At 40.0% G+C, this 20,136-nt stretch overlaps 1 long non-coding RNA gene across 1 annotated transcript; it reads left to right on the top strand.

The window, feature by feature from the left end:
* Positions 1-3,061: 3,061 nt before the first annotated feature.
* LOC129051426 (uncharacterized) lies at positions 3,062-20,056 on the top strand. Its single transcript, XR_008515689.1, has 4 exons — positions 3,062-3,307; positions 14,373-14,462; positions 17,623-17,757; positions 19,842-20,056. It is a non-coding gene; the product is annotated as an uncharacterized LOC129051426 (long non-coding RNA).
* Positions 20,057-20,136: the final 80 nt, after the last annotated feature.

Here is a 20,136-nt window from a genome sequence, read left to right as displayed (position 1 = left end):
TGTCCTTCTGGCTTTCATGGGTTCCAAGGAGAAATTAAAGTGAAAATGTTATCTTTCTTTCAATCCTTTGCAGACTTTTTCTTTGTTCTAAGTTTCTGGATTTCGCTTATGAGGTGTGTTGGCATCAATTTCCTTGGTGTGGATTTCTTCAGGTGGGGGGCTGGATTTGGCCCACAGGCCCTGGCTTGCTATACTCTGCCTGGATGATTGATGCTACATGAAAATCCAGGCTCAGTATTGTCAGACTTTCTGATTTCTTTAAGAGAAACTGGAAATCCAGAGTTCTTTAAAACTTGAAATCACCTGAATTTTTAAGTCTCCCAATAAATTCTATTTTTTTTTTCAGCAAAGAACTGGACAAAAAATGAAAACAAAAAAAAATCTTCATACCTTCAAAGGCCATGGGTCATATTTGTTAGATATTAATGTGGTACTCTTTAAAATTGTAAAGTGTCATTCTTTGTTTCATTTAATGCTTTTTTTGTGCCTTTAACTTCAATACAAAAATAGAGATTCATACTTTTTTTTTTCAAGACAGGGTCTCACTTTGTTGTCCAGGCTGGAGTGCAGTGGTGTAATCACAGCTCACTGAAGCCTCAACCTCTCAGGCATAAACTATCCTCCCATCTCAGCCTCTGGAGTAGCTGGGACCACAGGCATGCACCAACCACCAAGCTCAGCTAATTTTTTAAATTTTTTTTTGTGGAGACAGGATCTCACTATGTTGCCTAGGATGGTCTTGAACTCCTGGGATCAAGCAATCCTCCTGCCTTGTCCTCTCAAAGTGCTGGGATTACAGGTGCGAGCCACCAAGCCTGGCCCATACTTTCTTTTAACTTATATTTGCCTGTCATGCATTTTCCCATCCTTTTATATTGAATTTCTGTGAGTCACTTTGTTTTAAACATGTTTTTTTCTCAGCTTATAGTTGGGTTTTGAGTTGGGAAGTGTTTCCTCTTCTATGTTTCATATTTTTAAATCATATTTTTAAATTATGGATTTTAGCTCAATTATAGTAATTGACATGCTAGATATGATTAGTCTTAATTTGTTTCTTCTCTGATGAATGCATGGGCTTTTATGCATGGCTTCTGAAGACAAGTAATGATTATAGAAAAGGCCTACTCCAGCAAAGATCTGGAATAAGCATGTCATCAAGATGACTACATTGATAGGGTTTAATGATGCTTAATGCTCCCAGGGATGTACAGCTTTTGACATAGCAAATATTTAAAAGGCCATTCTCATTTATTTACAGTTAAATCACAGATTCCTTTCAAAGAAAATCATTGGAGAATAAAGCAATTATACTTCCCTCCTTTCTTTCTGCTTCCAATGCCCAAAGGAGCCACAAACCAGTTAGGGTGGTGGGTTTTTAATGTTTCCCGTACACCAACTGGCACCTCCACATCCCTTAGCTGCTGGCTGTCAAGCAGCTGGCCCTCATTTCAAGAAGTGAAAGAGCTCAGGCATGTGACATTTGGGACTCACTCTGCTGCCCAAAGCAATTGGAAAAACCTGTTCTGTTTTTGCATTCCTAAAACTCAAGCTGCCAAAAGGCAGAAAGGAATCATGAGAAAATTACTTTTTCATCTCAGGCCTTCTTTTTGGTCCTAAATAGGGAAAATTGATATGGGAGAGCTAGGTCATCCCTTGGTCCGGTGGCCCTTCTCCTATATCATGGACCCTGGATTTACTTCCTTCCTCCCTTGTGCCCTGTGTTCTTTGGATCCCATGTTTACACTGAGAGAGGCAGGAATCAAGGGGGTTGAGGGCAGAGGGCTACTGCCAGGAAATATCGAGAGGGAACAGAAAAGCAGAGCATCTCTTTGGCAAGTGGTTGATGAGATAATGGACTCTCCAGGTGAACTCCCAGGCACCTGGGATGGAAAAAAAAATCACCTCTCCTTCCACTGAAACTGAAGGGCTCAGAAGGATCAAGTCATCCTGATCCCAGCCAACCTGAGCTGGCAAGGACCTGACATTGTGTTTTCTCAGCCTTGAAGACCAGCTGTGTTTTGTATAGCACAGCACAGCACAGTGAAGCAGCAAGCCCAGTTACTTGATTCTCCACTAGTTCCTCACACAAACAAGAGTATCCATGATCCAAGTTCTAGTGAAAAGGCCTCATTGCCTGGGGTGGCACCCAAAGTTCTTTGTCTCACAGCCAAGAAAATCAAGGACGCAGACACACCAAGGGTGAGGTTAGAGCAGAAGTTTACTGGGCAAAAGAAAGAGAACAGCTCTCTGCTGCAGAGAGGGGTCCCAAAAAGGGTTGCCATTCTGCAGTGAAATGCAAGGGTTTTTATAAATGAGCTAGTGGGAAGGGGGTACCTTATCTACATAGGGTACAAAAAACAGTTGAAACGAGGTGGGTCATCTGCATAGAGCATGAATCTCTGGCAGTCCCCATCCCAATCTTTTATTATGCAGGCGGGTCCTTAGCCTGAGCTACTCTGTGTTGTTTATCTCTTTCCTACTGTGCATGTGCTAAAGGAGAGGGGATGGTGCTCCCACAATGAGCATGCCTGGCCCAAGGTAATCCTTTCTATCAGTGCAGCTGCAGGCATTCCCCATGCAAGTTTCCAACTTCCTTATCTGAGTATGCCTAAAAAAGGAAAGGAATGTGCTTACTAAGGCCGCAGTGCTTGCTGGGACCCACCGTATGTATGTGAAGCTAGCTGATTACCCAGGAAGCTCCCTCTCTGTGCCAGAGTGCACTTCCTTATCTATGTTTGCAGCCCAATCTTCCAGGCTGCTCTTTGTTAGAAGAGAAGTGATTTCTTGGGCTGCTTTTCATTAGAAGGAAAGTTCTGCCGAGGACTCTGCCCTATCTGCCTTGCTAGTTTCTTTCTACTGTCTCTCTCACTAGTTTTTCAAAAGTCCTTTTCTGGGCCCCAAGGAGGGTGATTTGATGAGGATAACATGGGACTTGATGTGGATTTGAATATTGTCTCTACCACTATTCGTAGCTATTTGACCTTCAACAATCAATGCCCTTAAGAATGCAGTGAGATATGCACCGAGTGCCTATGACATCACTGTATGGGTCTGAACTCTCCAGAGAAACAGAATCAAGTGGATATGGAGAGAGAGAAAAAGATTTATCTTAAGTCATTGGCTCACACAATTGTATAAACCTGGTGAATCTAAAATCTGACTGGGGAGGCCAACAGGCTGAAGACTGACTCAGGAAAAAGTTGAAATTCAAGTCTGAAGACAGTCTGCTGGTGGGCCGGGAAAAGCCAATGTTGCAGATGAAGTTGGAAAGCAGTCTGCTGGCAGAACTTCCTCTTGCTCAGGGGAGGTTAGTCCTTGTTCTACTTAGTCCTTGAACTGACTGGATAAGGACAACTCATATTTTGGAGGGCAATATGCTTTACTCAAACTCTACTGACTTAAGTGTAGATCTCATTCAAAAACACCCTCACAGAAACATCCAAAATAATGTTGGCCAAATATCTCAGTACCATGGCCCTACCAACTTGACATTACCACTGCCAACAAACACTGGAGATCCAGTAAATATAATTCCTTCTTTCTCATTTCCCTAATTCCTGAACTATTAACTCCTCTTTCTCCCAGCTCCTTTACTTTTTTCTCTGTCTTGGGCCCTTTGGTCACTGACAGTCTCTGTCACTGTAACTGCCCAGTTGGTTCTTCCTTACTACTGCACAAACACATACCATGGCATTGCAGTGAGGAAAGCATTTAATTGACATGAAGCCAGCCATATCACACAAGAGACGGAGTTATTTACTCAAATCAATCTCATTGAAAGCTTATATGTTAGGGGTTTTTCAAAGATCATTTAGGGGAAGGAGTAGGGGGGCTAGGCAATGGGTGCTGATGGTTGAGTTGGAGATTAAATCATAGGGAGTTGAAGCTTTCTTCTTGCACTGAGTCACTTCTGGGTGGGGCCACAGGAGCAGCTGGCAGATCTAGGTGGAGCCATGGGTGTCAGACATGCAGAAAAACCTGAAGATAGCTCAAAGGCCAATGTTAAGTTCTACTGATAGTGATGTTATCTGCAGGAATAATTGGGGAAGTTGCATATCTTGTGACTTCTAGAATAATGGCTGGCCATTGTTTATGTTTACACCTTAGCAGAATTTAGGCTCCTCTCCTCCTCCTAGCCTAGTGGTCTCTCATTAGCTTTACAAAGGAAGTTGAGTTTTGGGAAAGAGCTGTTATCATTTAAACTAAATGTGTCCCAAAGTTACCCAGCCTAAGCCCAGGAATAATTAAGGCAGCTTGAAGGCTAAAGGCAAGAAGGAGGTTGGCTAGATCAGATCTCCCCCCCCTCCCATTTCACTGTTATAATTTTTGCAAAGGCAGTTTCCTGATTGCTGAGTGAGAATTGTCTCCCAGAATGCTTGCCCCCAGAATCTTCAGCATGCGCTTTTGAACTGCTGTCTGCTTTGCTCCTGATAACCCTCTGTCCTTCACTGTGCCCTTGCCTTCTTGTTCTACTGGCCTAGGCACTTACCAAATGTTTACTCATCCTCAAGACCACCTGTCTGACATTACATGCAGTCTCCCCTCCACATTTTTATCTCCTCTCAAGAAAATTAATGATGATTATACATAAAAATAACCATGAAGAGGAAATAGCAAAGACTGAATTTAAATTCTTCTTGATAATCACCTGTTTCAAATATTTCTGAGTTCCATTTCTCTTATATTTGGCTTCCTGGTCTTTGCTTTTGAGAAAACTGAACAAACAGCCTCCCCACTTGGTTGCTTTTCCCTTGCTGCTCCTCCTCTTTCGGTCAAGGCAGTGGAGCTCATTTTGCAAATCTCTTCGGGTAATTTCTTTTAACAGATGCAGAGTGAATGAAGATTTTCTCTAGGCCATCAGTGACCCACTGATATGGTTTGGCTGTATCCCCACCCAAGTCTCATCTTGAATTGTAGTTCCTATAATCCCCACATGTCATGGGAGGGACCCAGTGGGAGGTAATTGAATCATGGGAGCAATTACTCCATACTGCTGTTCTCGTGATAGTGAGTGAGTTCTCATGAGATTTGATGGTTGTATAAGCGGCTTTTCCCCCTTTTGCTCAGCACTTCTCCTTCCTGCCATCATGTGAATAAGGGCATGTCTGCTTCCCCTTCCACCATGATTGTAAGTTTCCTGAGGCCTCCTCACCTGTGCTGAACTGTGAGTCAATTAAACCTCTTTCCTTTATAAGTTACCCAGTCTCAGGTATTCCTTCATAGCAGCGTGAGAATGGACTAATATACCCACTGACCAATTAACAGAAAAATTAATTTGGGTAGAGAAAAACTTCCTCAAAACTAGAAAATATGCAAAGATTTGTAAATGCATATTAATCTGTAATCTGTCTCTAAGAGATAAATGTAATGGTCTTCTATATAAATTACAGAACCAGAAAAGAAAGATCACTTCTTGAATATACAATTTTACAGAGCTTGATCCTGGGTACTGGGAAGGCACTCTAAAGATAAAGAAGGCACAAAAGGCCAGTCACAGTGGCTTATGCCTGTAATCCCAGCACTTTGGGAGGCAAAGGCAGGCAGATCACTTGCGGCCAGGTGTTCAAGACCAGCCTGGCCAACATGATGAAACTCCATCTCTACTAAAAATACAAAAATTAGCCAGGCATGGTGGTGCAGGCCTGTAGTCCCAGCTACTTGGGAGGCTGAGGCATGAGAATCGCTTGAACCTGGAGGCAAAGGTTGCAATGAACAGAGATCATGCCACTGCACTCCAGCCTGGATGAAAATGTGAGACCCTGTCTCAAAAACAAAGAAAGCTACAAGAAGCAATAGACAATGAAGATGGAGAAAATTTAGAAAATACCTTAAATGGCAACCAATGCATAACTGAAAGAATGCAAAGAGTAACAAGCACTCCTAGATTCAATAAACACCCAGAAGAGCATCAGAAGCACTTCGTCCTCTTCTCCAGACAACTAATTTCTACCCAACTTAAATCCCCAGATCAAAACTCTCCTCATTCTTAAAGATTTCGTAAAGCACTCCAACTCACATGTTATCACTTTCTTCTCCAAACTCTTAGAGAAGTGTGTTGCCATAAGCTTTGCTCAGCACAAGATTGTGATGTCTAATAAACTGCGACAGCTTTGCTTCGCTATTGATTGATTTTTCACCCTTGTATGTCGTGCTTTTCTCATTAGACTGGAACATCCTTGAGGACTATGCATATGACTTGTTTCTCTGTGTCACTCAGAGAACATAACACAGTGACTGCAATGGTCACTCAAGACATATGAGTTGTTTGTTAAAATGTGTCCTATTTTACCCACACTATCAGGAAATGACCCAAGAATACCCACCTAGTATGGTGAATTCTTACAATTTTATGTTGCCTCAGCATTCATTTTGAATATAAGTTTAACTTTCTCATACCAAAGCAGGGCTCAGTCACCCTTAACACAGTTTCTAGTTCTATATCTCCTTACAGTACCTCAGTGAGGTTGATCCAGTTGTTTGCCTGTAACAGGAATGGCATGGCAGAGATTACTACCCAGATATCAGAAGTAAAAAACACCATACCTAAATGGCCCAAACCAGTGGCCAGAGATAAGAACTTAGAGGCATTCTTCCTGCCTACTACACTGGGCTCCCACTTTTCAGCTGCTTCCTTTAAACTGGTCATTCAGACATTTACCCAGGAACTTAAACGTGATCCACATCCTATTCTTCTATATTCACTGCTAGTTGTTGCACTCTCTCTCAGGCATTTTTTTTTTTTTTTTTTTTGAGATGGAGTCTCACTCTTTCCCCCAGGCTGGAGTGCAGTGGTGCAATCTTGGCTCACTGCAACCTCCATTTCCTGGGTTCAAGTGGTTCTCCTGCCTCAGCCTCCCAAGTAGCTGGGACTACAGGCATGTGCCACCACATCTGGCTAATTTTTTTTACTTTTAGTAGAGAGGGGTTTCACTGTGTTAGCCAGACTGGTCTCCATCTCCTGACCTCATGATCTGCCTGGCTTGGCCTCCCAAAGTGCTGGGATTACAGGCATGAGCCACCATGCCTGGCCTCAGCCTGACTCTTTATTTCTGCCTTGCCTGACCTGGAGATGGAGGACTGCCCTTCTGACTCATTTCTCTAATGATTAGTGATGTTGAGCATTGTTTCTTATGCTTGTTGGCCACACATACATCTTCTTTTGAAAAGTGTGCCCTCCCTACCCAGGATCTGTAAGTAATAAATCTTTGAACTTATTTCCTGCTGCAGTGGTGGATTGAATTTGTGCCTTCCATCTGAGGAACCCAGGCTGAGTTTTCCCTAGGATGTTGGGAAGAACACAAGGCCAGGCTCCCAGTGCCAGAGAGATGGCGATGTGGGTATAAACTGGAAATGGCTCATACAAGAGCCATCAAGATGTCTGCCAGTACAAACAAGTTTCCCGTGTGAGGGTTACCTGGTCGTAAGTTGGGCAACTAGGCATTAGGCCGTTCATGAGGTAAAAGAAAGATCCCATGAAAGGCAGTCACTTATAGACACCCACTCCCAGCTCCCTTTTATTTACCACTATCACAGGGCTGCTAGTTGCTTTGGTACTGGAACACCAATTTAGCTAGGAGCTCTCAAGTCACCTGGTCATATATATAAATTACAGAACTGGAAAAGAAAGATCATTTCTTGAATACACAATTTTACAGAGCTTAGGGTCACCCCTAGCTAAACTAAGCTCTTTAGTTTAATTTAGTTTAGTTTAGCTCTTTAGCATTTTTCATGGCTGTGTAGAATTCCTTGGTATATATGTACCACATTTTCTTTATCCAGTCTATATTAATGGCATTTATTATTCTATCTTTGCTATTGTGAATAGCGCTACAATCAACATACATATGCATGTTACGCATGTTTCTTTATGGCAGAATGATTTATATTCTTTTGAGTATATACCCAATAATAAGAGTGATGGGTCAAATGTTAATTCTGTTTTAAGTTCTTTGAGGAATCACCACATTGCTTTTCACAATGGCTGAATTTACATTCCCACCAGCAGTATATAAGCATTCCCTTTTCTCTGCAACCTTGCCAGCATCTGTCATTTTTTTACTTTTTAATAATAGCCATTCTGACTAGTGTTAGATGATATCTCATTGAGGTTTTCCTTTGCATTTCTCTAAGTATTAGTGATGTTGAGCATTTTTTCTTATGCTTATTGGCCACATGTGCATCTTCTTTTGAAAAGTGTCTGGTTCATGTCGTTTGCCCACTTTTTAAAGGGGTTGTTTGTTTTTTGCTTGTAAATTTGTTTAAGTTCTTTATAGATACTGGACATTAGATCTTTGTTGGATGCATAGTTTGCAAATATTTTCTCACATTCTTTAGGTTGTCTGTTTACCCTGTTGATAGTTTCCTTAGCTGTGCAGAAGCTGTTTAGTTTAGTTAGATCCTATTTGTCTATTTTTTTGTAGCAATTGTTTTTGGTGTCTTCATCATGAAATCTTTGCCAAGTCTTATGTCCAAAATGGTATTTCCTAGGTTATCATCCAGGGTTTTTATAGTTTCACGTTTTACATTTAAGTCTTTAATACATCTTGAGTTGATTTTTGTATGTGATGTAAGGTAGGGGTCCAGTTTCAATCTTCTGCATATGGCTAGCCAGTCATCCCAGCACCATTTATTGAATGGGGCCATTGCTTGTTTTTGTCAGCTGTGTCAAAGATCAGATGATAGTAGGTATGTGGCCTTATTGCCTTATTCCTGGGCTCTCTATTCTGTTCCATTGGTCTATGTGTTTGTTTCTGTACCAGTACCATGCTGTTTTGGTTATGGTAGCCCTGTGGCATAGTTTGAAGTTGAGTAACGTGATGCCTCCAGCTTTGTTCTTTTTGCTTAGAATTGCCATTTCTATTTGGGCTCTTTTGCAGTTTCATGTGAATTTTAAAATAGTTTTTTTCTAGCTCTATAAAGAATGTCATTGGCAGTTTGATAGAAATAGCATTAATCTGTAAACTGCTTTGGGAAGCATGACCTTTTTAACAACACTGAATCTTCCTGTCCATAAGCATGAAATGTTTTCCATTTACTTGTGCCATCTCGATTTTTTTGAGCAGTGTTTTGTAATTCTCATTATAGAGCTCTTTCACCTCCCTGGTTAGCTGTATTCTGAGATATTTTACTCTTTTCATAGGCAATTGTGAATGGGATTGTGTTCCTGATTTGGCTCTCAGCTTGGATGTTGCTAGTGTATAAGAATGCAATTGATTTTTGTATGTCAATTTTGTATCCTGAACTTTTGCTGAAGTAGTTTATCAGATCAAGGAGCTTTTGGACAGAGACTATGGGGTTATGGGGTTTTCTTAGAGTGCAATGGCATGATCTCGGCTCACTGCAACCTCTGCCTCCTGGCTTCAAGCGATTCTCCTGCCTCAGCCTCCCGAGTAGCTGGGATTACAGGCATGTGCCCCACGCCCGGCTAATTTTGTATTTTTAGTAGAGACAGGGTTTCTCCATGTCGGTCAGGCTGGTCTCAAACTCCTGACCTCAGGTGATCTGCCCACCTCGGCCTCCCAAAGTGCTGGGATTACAGGCATGAGCTACCACACCCAGCCAGGGTTTTCTAGATATAGAATCATGTCATCTACAAACAGGGATAGTTTTACTTCCTCTCTTCCTATTTGGATGCCGTTTGTTTCCTTCTCTTGCCTAATTGCTCTGGCCAGGACTTCCAATACTATGTTGAATAGGAGTGGTGAGACAGGGCATCCTTGTCTTGTGCTGGTTTTCAAGGGGAATGCTTCCAGCTTTTGCCCATTCGGTACGATGTTGGCTGTGGGTTTGTCAGAGATGGCTCTTATTACTTTGAAGTATGTTTCTTCAGTGCCTAGTTTATTGAGGGGTTTTTTTTGTTTGTTTAACATGAATGGATGTTGAATTTTATCGAAGTCCTTTTCTGCATGGCCCAAACCTTCTTATTACTGCTGACCCCTATACTCCAGAGCTCTGTCAACATTCCACCTACTTTTCAAGGCCCAGCTGAGATTTGCCCCACCCAGGAAACTTAGCCTTCTATTTCTTTCCTTATCAGAATTTATCCTCCTCTCCCCCTAAAAGATGACATTTGTAATAATTTCACCACTGATGACTTGCATTCAGATAAGCTTCCTTACACAGATGAGAGGCATGAAGCCAGAGCTGGTAAGCTGGTTGGCACACATACATCACCACGTCTTGTGTCTCAGCTGAAATGAAGCAAGCCCTGCTTATATAGATTCACAGGGGTATGGGGGACATGTGCATCAGGAAATAAATTTAAGTTGGAAACTACATATTTATGTGAGTTTCACACACATAAATAATGCTAGAAAAATCATGAAGGGTTATAGTCAAAATAACCCTGAATCCACTTAGATTTATTTTTCAATTTTTTTTATTTTGTTTTGTTTTTATTTTTTTGAGACAGGGTCTTTCTTTGTTGCCCAGGCTGGAGCACACTAGTGCCATCTCATTTCATTCAGCCTCGATCTCCTGGGCTCAAGTGATCCTCCCAACTTAGCCTCCCAAGTAGCTCAGACTACAGATGCACATGACCATGCCTAGCTAATTTTTGAATTTTGTGTAGAGACGGGATTTCACCATGTTGCCCAGGCTGTTCTCCAACTCCTGAGCTCAAGCGATCCTCCCACCTCAGCCTCCCTAAGTGCTGGGATTACAGTCATGAGCCACTGCACCTGGCTAGATTTATTTTTCTTAGTGCATTTTATTCAGTACTTTAACTATTATTTGTAACAAACTGCTGATGACATATCTCACAACTGATAGAGCCCACCAGAATGTGTTAACAGCAAGGCTGAAAGCTGCTGAACTGATAATGCCTCCTCTTGCTGAACTGATAATGCCTCCTCTTGCTTCAAAGGCTTTGGAAGGTACAGACTGTATCTTCTTTGCTTAAAGGTCTTAGCCTTGTGCTTCAGTCATAGGAGGAACTTATGAATTGTGAATGGTATTGACCCGAACTGACTTTACCAGACCTGAATGAGGGTTTAATCAGAAAAGCTCCCAGATTAGAAGAGAGAGCATCCTGAGGAATCCAGCAGTTGGTAAACAAGCCTTTACTGCGCTCTCTCGGGAAATGAAGCCCTGTAAGTAGGCACTCTAGATAATGGATGGTGGGGAACAAGCCTGTCCCCACCCTGTAAAGAGGGCGTATGGGAGACAAGACCAACAAATATGTAATCAGCATAAACACAACGAGAAAAATACAGTCATTCCAAGAGTATGTTGAGGGGGAAGAATGAATGGGTAAGGTGGGAGAAATGAACCACAAGATCACTGGAGAGAGAAGAGCCTGGTTGTTGTGTCTCTGGTTCAACTAGTCATTAGTACCCTGAAAGCAGAGAAATCCCAGAAAGCAGTCTTCCAGGGGTCTCACACTGCTCATTCTCCACCAGTGCAAAGGGCTGGGATTAGCAAAGTCCTGCTCTGAACTTCATAAGTCTTTGTTTGGAGTGTGGAGCAGTCAGAGTCCACTCAGTCCACTAGGGAAGGGTGACCCATCCTCGCTGGGAACACAGATGAGTCTTTTCCTGTATGGTTCTTTCTAGAGCATTCATGTGGTCACCCACACATGAGAATGGGAGGACAGCTCCACACAGAATGTGGCTTAGCTGTGGATGATTGTCCACCTCTTGATCTCTTTGCTACCACTAGTTTTGATGGAGACATCATTGTATGGAATGTGGAGACCCCATTGGACTCTGCTGCTTCCGAAAGACACTACATGTCCCTCTCAGAGAGAGATGCCAAATGACAAAAGAAGGTTGGAGATCCAAGCTGACTTCCTTTCAAGTTATATTAGTTGATGATTAGGTGAAAAAGGAATCTTTCTGCTGATAGACTGGCTTCCCCGTGATCCAGTTGACCCTTTAACAACACAATTTTGAACGGTTTGGGGCCACTTATATGCAAACTTCCTTCTGCCTCTACCACCCTTGAGACAGCAACACCAACCCCTTCTCTTCCTTCTCCTTTTCCCCCTCCTCTGTCTACTCAACATGAAGATGACAAGGATGAAGACCTTTATGCTGATCCACTTCCACTTAATGAATAGTAAATATATTTTCTCTTCCTTAAGATTTCTTGGTAACATTTTTTTCTCTAGCTTACTTTATTGTAAGAACACAGTACATAATACATATAACATACAAAATTTGTGTTGATTGTTTATGTTATCAGTAAGGCTTCTGGTCAACAGTAGACTACTGGTTAAATTTTTGGAGAGTCAAAAGTTATACACAGAATTTTCTACTGTGCAAGAGTTAGCACCTCAACCCTCACATTATTCAAGAGTCAACTGTATATTCACTATTTGTATATAAATCTCAGGAAATATCCTTTTATATGAAAGGTTCTTATTAACATCTTCCTTCAATATCATTTTAATGAGCTGGGGAAATGAGCAGGCTTGCTCTCCTATATTTGACTATCCCAAGAATTCTCAAGTGATACAACTTAGCAATATTTGTGTGGCCTCCAAAAAAACTGGAAAATCAGTTCTTAAAGAATTAAACCATTCCACTGAGCAGTTTTGCAAATATTCAGTTGCCTGTCTGCTGCAAAAAAGAAATTAGGTTAGTAGAAGAGTACTGCATGTACTTTTCTGCTTGTACTAGATCCTGGAGGATCTAGGATTGCTGTTTTTGAAACAATTTCACAAGCTAATTTTTATTTATTGATGACCTCCTATTTCCAGTATCATGCAGTGTGTTTTTATGCAAATCAATCTTCACTGCCACAGATTCATTACTTTTTGGTCCAAAACAATGGGATAGAGGAAAATAATCTAAATGTCCTGGACTTACTAATGACCTATGTTATTAGTAATGATAGTAGGTAAGTCTTATAATCTCTGGACTTTAATTTCTCCCACTTCAAGAATGGAGAACTAAAGTGTCCCATGCAGGACTGAGGAGATCAAATAAGAAAATGCACATAAATCTCTTTTGTAAAGAATAAGATATACCAATGTTAATGACAGTGTTGCTGTTACTATTTTTACCCTCACTGTGATCACAGGGCATTGGCCACCAGATTCAAGAGTGTCATTAAAATCCACATTTAAGGATAAGCAAGATCCCATTCTTTTCATCAAAATGTAATAGTGTGGCATTTGACTATTTCGCTTTGATTCTCAGAAGTATAATTCATTGAAACTGAAATGGGCTGAAAGATTATTGGATAATCTATCGGCTACCCATATTTTTATTTATGAGTATTTTCTCTGTGTCAAAGCAACTAACCTTTTCTTAATCTTCTTTAAGGAATAAAGATAAGTTTTAACCCATTTCTATGTTCATTTTTCCTTCTGACATCATGTGAAGCTGGCAGTTCTTCATTTGTGTAGGATGGGCTCAGATCTGCCTGATTCAAAAAGAGTAAGAACATTATCCCAGAAGAAATGAGAGTAAAGCTGAAATGGTCTTATCCTTCCATATGATGGAGGCAGCCTACATAATCTGTCTAGTTCTATTTTTTATTTCACTCTAGAGCTAATAAAACACATTCAGTGATAATTCTATTAGCAAGAGATAGTGCAAATAATGGCAATAAATCTGCAGGACAATTCAAGCTTCTAGAGCTTCTATGGATCATCTAAAAGAATCAAGTTAATATCTGAATGCATTAATATATGTGTGCCCGGCACATAGGATGCTTCACGAACTTGGTAGCTTTTAATATTGAGTGACAGCAGTTGTTTTTTGTTTGTTTTTTTAGACAGGGTCTTTCTCTGTCACCCAGTCTGGAGCACAGTGGCGCAAACACGGCTCACTGCAGCCTTGACCTCCTGGGCTCAAGCAATCCTCCCACCTCAGCCTCCCAAGAAACTGGGATCACAAGTGTGTGCCAACTTGCCCTACTGATCTTTTTTTATAGGCATGGGGTCTCCCTATGTTGCCCAGGCTGGCCTTGAACTCCTGAGCTCAAGTGATCCTCCTACCCTCAGCCTCTTAAAGTGCTGGAATTATAGGCATGAGCCACCACTCCCAGCCAACAGATCTTCATTTATGAGGTGGGACAATGCAGCACAACTAGGCCTGTCTTGTGTTTCTTACTCTAATTTTCACCTCCTTGATCCCATTGGGTAAAGCAGAAGCCCAATAACAGAAAGTACTTCTCAGGTCCCACCTTCACCTCCTGTCAAACTCTGGCATCCTTTAAAGTCCTGATGAACCTTCTGGGGGTCCCCAGGTAGTGTCTCCTGCTGAAAGATAAACAAGTCTTGTCTTCTAAAAATTACTTGTATCTCAGCCTTCCCACAAACAGACCCATCCAAGAAACCCTCCAAGACATCATTAAATGTCAAGGTAAATACAGTATCATTTGCCAAAATAAGACCTGGCTGACTTACCATAGTTTCCCCACAGGTGACAGCACAGCACCTAGAACCAAGATTTTGGAATCTGACAGACCCAGAATCAAATGCAGCCACCGCTATTTACTAAGTGTGACACTGAGTAAGTCATTTAACCTTTCTGATCCTTATGTTCCTTGTAAATGGTAGTTATTTGAAAGCCACAATATATTTGGCCAATCTGTTGCTTCTGTACAAAATTTGTATTTTATCAGATACTTGTATGTAATTTATTAGGTGCTTAGCAAACATCAACTCATTTAATTCTCCTAACAAGCCTATGGTGTAGGTACCATTTTTATCCACATGTTATAGATGAAGCCAACAAGACACAAGAAGATAAAGTAGGTCACAAGGTCACACAGAGTGTGGCAGAGGCAAAATTCAAACCCAGGTATTCTGCTACTGAATCCTTATTCTTAACCATCATCCTAGCTAATCATTAATAGCCAAACAAGGAAGTATTTTTTAAAACTTTTTCAGGGAAGCAGTTTTTAAAATAAGAAAGTATTTTTTAAACCATGTTGTCATGGACATTTTCAAACACACAAAAGCATGAGAATTCCTTGTGCATTGCATTTTCCTCTCATTGCAATAAAAAATATCTTTGTTATTCTTTTTGATCTTGCTCATATCATTGGCTAAATTACGGTACTTACCATAATTTACCTTTCGTTTCCTCACACAATCATAAAAGTAATCATGGTGAGTTCTTATATTTGTGCAGTACTTTCTTTCTTTTTTTTTTTTTCTTGAGATAGATTCTTGTCCTGTCACCCAGGCTAGAGTGCAATGGCGCGATTTCGGCTCAATGCAACCTCCACCTCCTGGGTTCAAGCAATTCTCCTGCCTCAGCCTCTCAAGTAGCTGGAATTAAAGATGCATGCCACCACTCCTGGCTAATTTTTTTTTTTTTTTTTTTGTATCTTTAGAGACAGGGTTTCATCATACTAGCCAGGCTGGTCTTGAGCTCCTGACCTCGTGATCCACACACCTCAGCCTCCCAAATTGCTGGGATTACAGGCATGAGCCACTGTGCCCAGCCTTGTACAGTACTTTCATAGTATTATTTTCTACATTACTTTGGAATGTTCACTAAGTACTTTTATTTTATTGTTTCATTGAATTCTCCAGCAATCTTCTAAGGCAGGCAGTGAACTTTCTATAACCCCATTTTGCAAAGAGTCAAATACAGCTCAGAGAGCTTAAGGAATTTTCCCAAGTTCACACACCTAACAAATGATGGAGTCTATTAAAATATCAACCTGATTTTTAAAGTTTTCAGCTCATTTATTCTCTGGACAACAATACATAGTGGAAAAATTAGTGAGTTCTGGAACTCAACAGACTTCAGCACAAATCCTCATTCTTCCTCTTAAAAGTAGTACCTTACACAAGTAATTCTCTAAGCCATAGACACTTTATCATTAAAATGGGCTAATACTACTTATATCACAGGTATTTGGAAAGACTATATTTTAAATTGTTATAATATATAAAATATTATATTATAAATACATATAAAACACGTGCACATATAATGTGTGTAATCTAATATGTACGTATGCATAAAATCTATACATACACATATGTAAGCATGTGTGTATGTGTGTGTGTAATCTAATACCATGGCTATCCCAAAGCAGATGCCTATTGAATATAAGTTACTTTTTCCTGCTTCTAGATAGGATCAATCAGAAGAAACACCCTACTGATGGCTCAGTAGTCAGGTGCCCTACATCCAAATCTCCCCAAACCTTTTCAGCATTAGGATATTCACCAAAGACTCCTGGATGCTTTTTTTCTTTCCCAAAATTGCCTACTTCTTTGGTGCTCAGTTGCCCCATCAAACTGAAGATGTTCCAGTTTTATTGATTACATTACATTCATCTGTTTGGAGAAACTAAGCAAAACCTCCATTATTTTATTTCAACTTGGGGGTCAGGTTGGAGGCTATATGTTATATTTTTATAAAAAGAATCATTTGTGTAAAATCAATTTTAAAAATGCATTACAAGGCCGGGTGTAGTGGCTCATGCCTGTAATCCCAGCACTTTGGGAGGCCGAGGTGGGCGGATCATGAGGTCAAGAGATCGAGACCATCCTGGCTAACACGGTGAAACCCCATCTACTAAAAATATAAAAAATTAGCCAGGCGTGGTGGCGGGCGCCTGTAGTCCCAGCTACTCGGGAGGCTGAGGCAGGAGAAAGGCGTGAACCCAGGAGGCGGAGCTTGCATTGAGCTGAGATCATGCCACTGCACTCCAGCCTGGGTGACAGAGCAAGACTCCATCTCAAAAAAAAAAAAAAATGCATTACAACAGTGGTCTTCCCACCCCTGAACTAAGCCTTCTCTATGTCAAATAAACATATCTGTGGCTTCATGTCTTCCTTCTATATTTATGAATAGTTTATTAAGAACATCATGGATGAATACTTTTTAGTTGAAAAATATTAGACTTTAACAGGAAGGCACAATTTGTCTTTTGTTACTGGATATGTCAGCCAGCCTGTTTCTTTACTCATATGTTTGCATTAAACTCTCCTAAATCGGTAGAAACCATAAGTGACTTTTAAAGAAGAAATTCAAGAAAAGCGGTTCTTTTCACTTGTCCCATTACAAAATGAAACTTCCCTGCTTAGAACTAGATGGCATAATGCCTGGTACAGAATTGGCACTGAATATATTTTTGTTGAATGACTAAATGAATGAATGAGATCATCTAAGTATCCTACTGAAGCATATGAATTATGACACTTTCCAGAAATCTGCTTTTTGATTCTTTTCCATATATATGTGAAGTAGTTTTAATTAGAGCTAATAGTTTCTTCAAGTATTAATATTTTGAAAACCTATTTTAATGAACAGTGATAATATTTAGTGAATATATTGATCATAGTATACAATAAATCTCTCACACAGACACACACCGTTGCTCTCTCTTTCTTTTCTAAAATAAAAAATATGAAGGTAAATATCAGGCTTTCTCCGTCTAAATGATTACAACTTCTGAATTAGTGAATTAAGTGAGGTTGTATTGTATCTAACTTTAATACTTTATGTTTAAATTGGAATCCATTTTCATACTGAGATATGAAAAACATATGGTTGCCAACTTTGTAGTACCAGCCCCTGGGCAGGGTGCATCACCTTGCAAAGCGAATGCATGAACTCACATAGACCAACCCCCAGCTGTTCCACTAGTTGAGCAATTGAAGCTCCTTAAGGCTTTTCTCAAAAGGCCTTCTTTTCTCCCTTTTAGCTTACAGTGTCCAGTGGAAAAATTCTTGTTTCTCCAGCATCATCCTACCCTTTCCTCCCTAAAGAAGGCTGCAGTCCTGATAAGCTCCCATTCAGGATCCCTCCACTGATGGAGTGTCTCTGAGGAGAGAAAGAAGTATGACAATACATAGTTCACAGTAACTATGGCCTCAAGGCACAGGGGTGCACTGGGGGGTGGGAGGAGACTTGGGTGGCCTTTATACCTGGAATGGTGAATTTGGAATCAAGAAATCAATAGTCCAGGTCTGGTTCTATCATTAACTGTGAGATCCTCCTCTTCTGTATTTAAGAAAAAAAACATCAAAACGCAGTGTTTTAAATAACCTCAAATATCGTCCAATCTGACTCAGAGGGAATCACCACTTCCCAGTGCAATAGGCTTAGATTTCTTGGGTTGAAATCTCCTGTTTTCACAGTCTCTTGCAGACAAAAATGGAAGTAAAATGATGTGAACCAGACCTGGCTTAGTTATTATTTCACTGGTTGGAACCTCTGTGCCCTGCATCAGAGTAGCATGTCTTTATTTTGGTCTTCTGTGAAAGATTGAGATTCTTGATGGGAAGTTTCAGTAGTTTTTTTTGTTTGTTTTTTTTGTTTTGTTTTTTTTTGAGACAGAGTCTTGCTCTGTCACCCAGGCTGGAGTGCAGTGGTGCCATCTCGGCTCACTGCAAGCTCCGCTTCCCGGGTTCATGCCTTTCTCCCTCCCGAATAGCTGGGACTACAGGTGCCCACCACTACACCCGGCTAACTTTTTTTGTATTTTTAGTAGAGACAGGGTTTCACCGTGTTAGCTAGGATAGTCTCAATCTGCTGACCTCATGATCCGCCCACCTCAGCCCCTCAAAGTGCTGGGATTTCCGGCGTGAGCCACCATACCCAGCCTCAATAGATGTTTTTTTCCATCTCCAATGTTTTATGATTCTGTATCCTTTGGATAATGAGGATTGCTCATTATTGGTAACTTCAGTAAGCCAAAGCTAACCCCACAGCTAACACTGATACATAAAAATTCTATGTATCCTCTTTTCACCCACCCTGCTACTGTAAAATACAATAAAACCTCAAATAAAAAAATCAGGTAAGCTTGTGAAATGGCTAATAAATACAGGAAATAGTTTATCATAATTTTTAAAAAATCATAATGAAACTACAACATCAGCATCAAAGTTAAACTCTTATAAAGAGAATATTAATAATAAATACGTCAATTATTAAATTAATAATATTTGTTATTTTTAAACTACCATTTACTGAATATTTATTGTGAGTCAAACTCATAGTAAATAGAAAAAATAATAATAATATGCCAGACATTAGTCCAAATAGAATTTAATCAGAAGAAAGATATGTGGATTACATTTTTAAAATACTGATCAAAATAAAGATGCTCTAACCATATAAATTGGCAGATGAAATAGACTTTAAAGTAAAAACGTTATCACACAATATGTCAGAAAAATATCACAAACCTGAACCAACAAACATGAGCAACATAGCTCCAAAATATTAGATCAAACCGTAAGAAATTCCTAATAGTTGACAACTTTTTGACCTACAAAAGCAACAACTCATATAAAGTAAAGGTCAATAAAATTATGGTAAATTGAATTTCTTAGAGTATAATTTTTAATACTTAATTATTACAGACTGATTGATCAAGTGATCAAAAAATTAACCATGTTGGTGAGTTAAACAGCATGGTTAAGACATTTGGTCAAATTCACATATTTAGAACTTTATGTCAACTCTTAAATAATCTGAATTCTTTTCAATTTTCCAGGGAATATTTTCAAAAACTGAGCACATACTAGACCATAAAGGACATTTCAATAAATATTAAGGAATTGATTGATAAAACATGCAGACTATATTCTCCAACACAATGCAATGAGAACTCAATTTCAAAGAAAAAAACAAAAATACTTTTGTGTTCAGAAACTGAAAGAAATATGGTTCTAAATTATTCATGACTCACAAAGGAAATTATAAAAGAAATTAGAAATAATGTCATTCCGGCTTATCACGATCTGATTTTCCTATTTGATTTGGTCAGCATGACTTAAAATCTGGTAATGCTGCCAAAGCTAATGTAGTGGGCTTCAGGAACAACAAAAAGAAAATTACTTGTTTATTTCACCCATTTGCCCATAGCTTTTGCCTCTAGGTTTCATTCAGTCTTTTCTCTATTTTTTTCTCCAGGGTTTCTCTAAGTGTCACCCCCTTCAAAGCTGAAAAATACACAGGAACATCATCCATGGTGTTTAGTACTTCTCATGTGGCCCCATGATCATCATGTTTGAGATACTTCTGCAAGAAGCTCCAAACAGTGAACTACTGAGAGAACACTTGTGGGAATATTTGCAGAGACAAACAAATGTCATCTCAAAATACCAGCTACTGTAACTTACCTACAGCAAGTAGGCTTCTTGGTCTGTATTAACCCTGTAGGTACTATTGTTGAAATAGGCATCTCCCCTACTCAGGAATGTGGGCA

The sequence above is a fragment of the Pongo abelii genome, chromosome 19 (genome assembly GCF_028885655.2).
Source record: "Pongo abelii isolate AG06213 chromosome 19, NHGRI_mPonAbe1-v2.0_pri, whole genome shotgun sequence".
In the NCBI taxonomy this organism is placed as follows: domain Eukaryota; kingdom Metazoa; phylum Chordata; class Mammalia; order Primates; family Hominidae; genus Pongo; species Pongo abelii.
The sequence above is the reverse complement of the archived record's forward strand: the minus strand, read 5'-3'. Positions and strand labels throughout refer to the sequence as shown.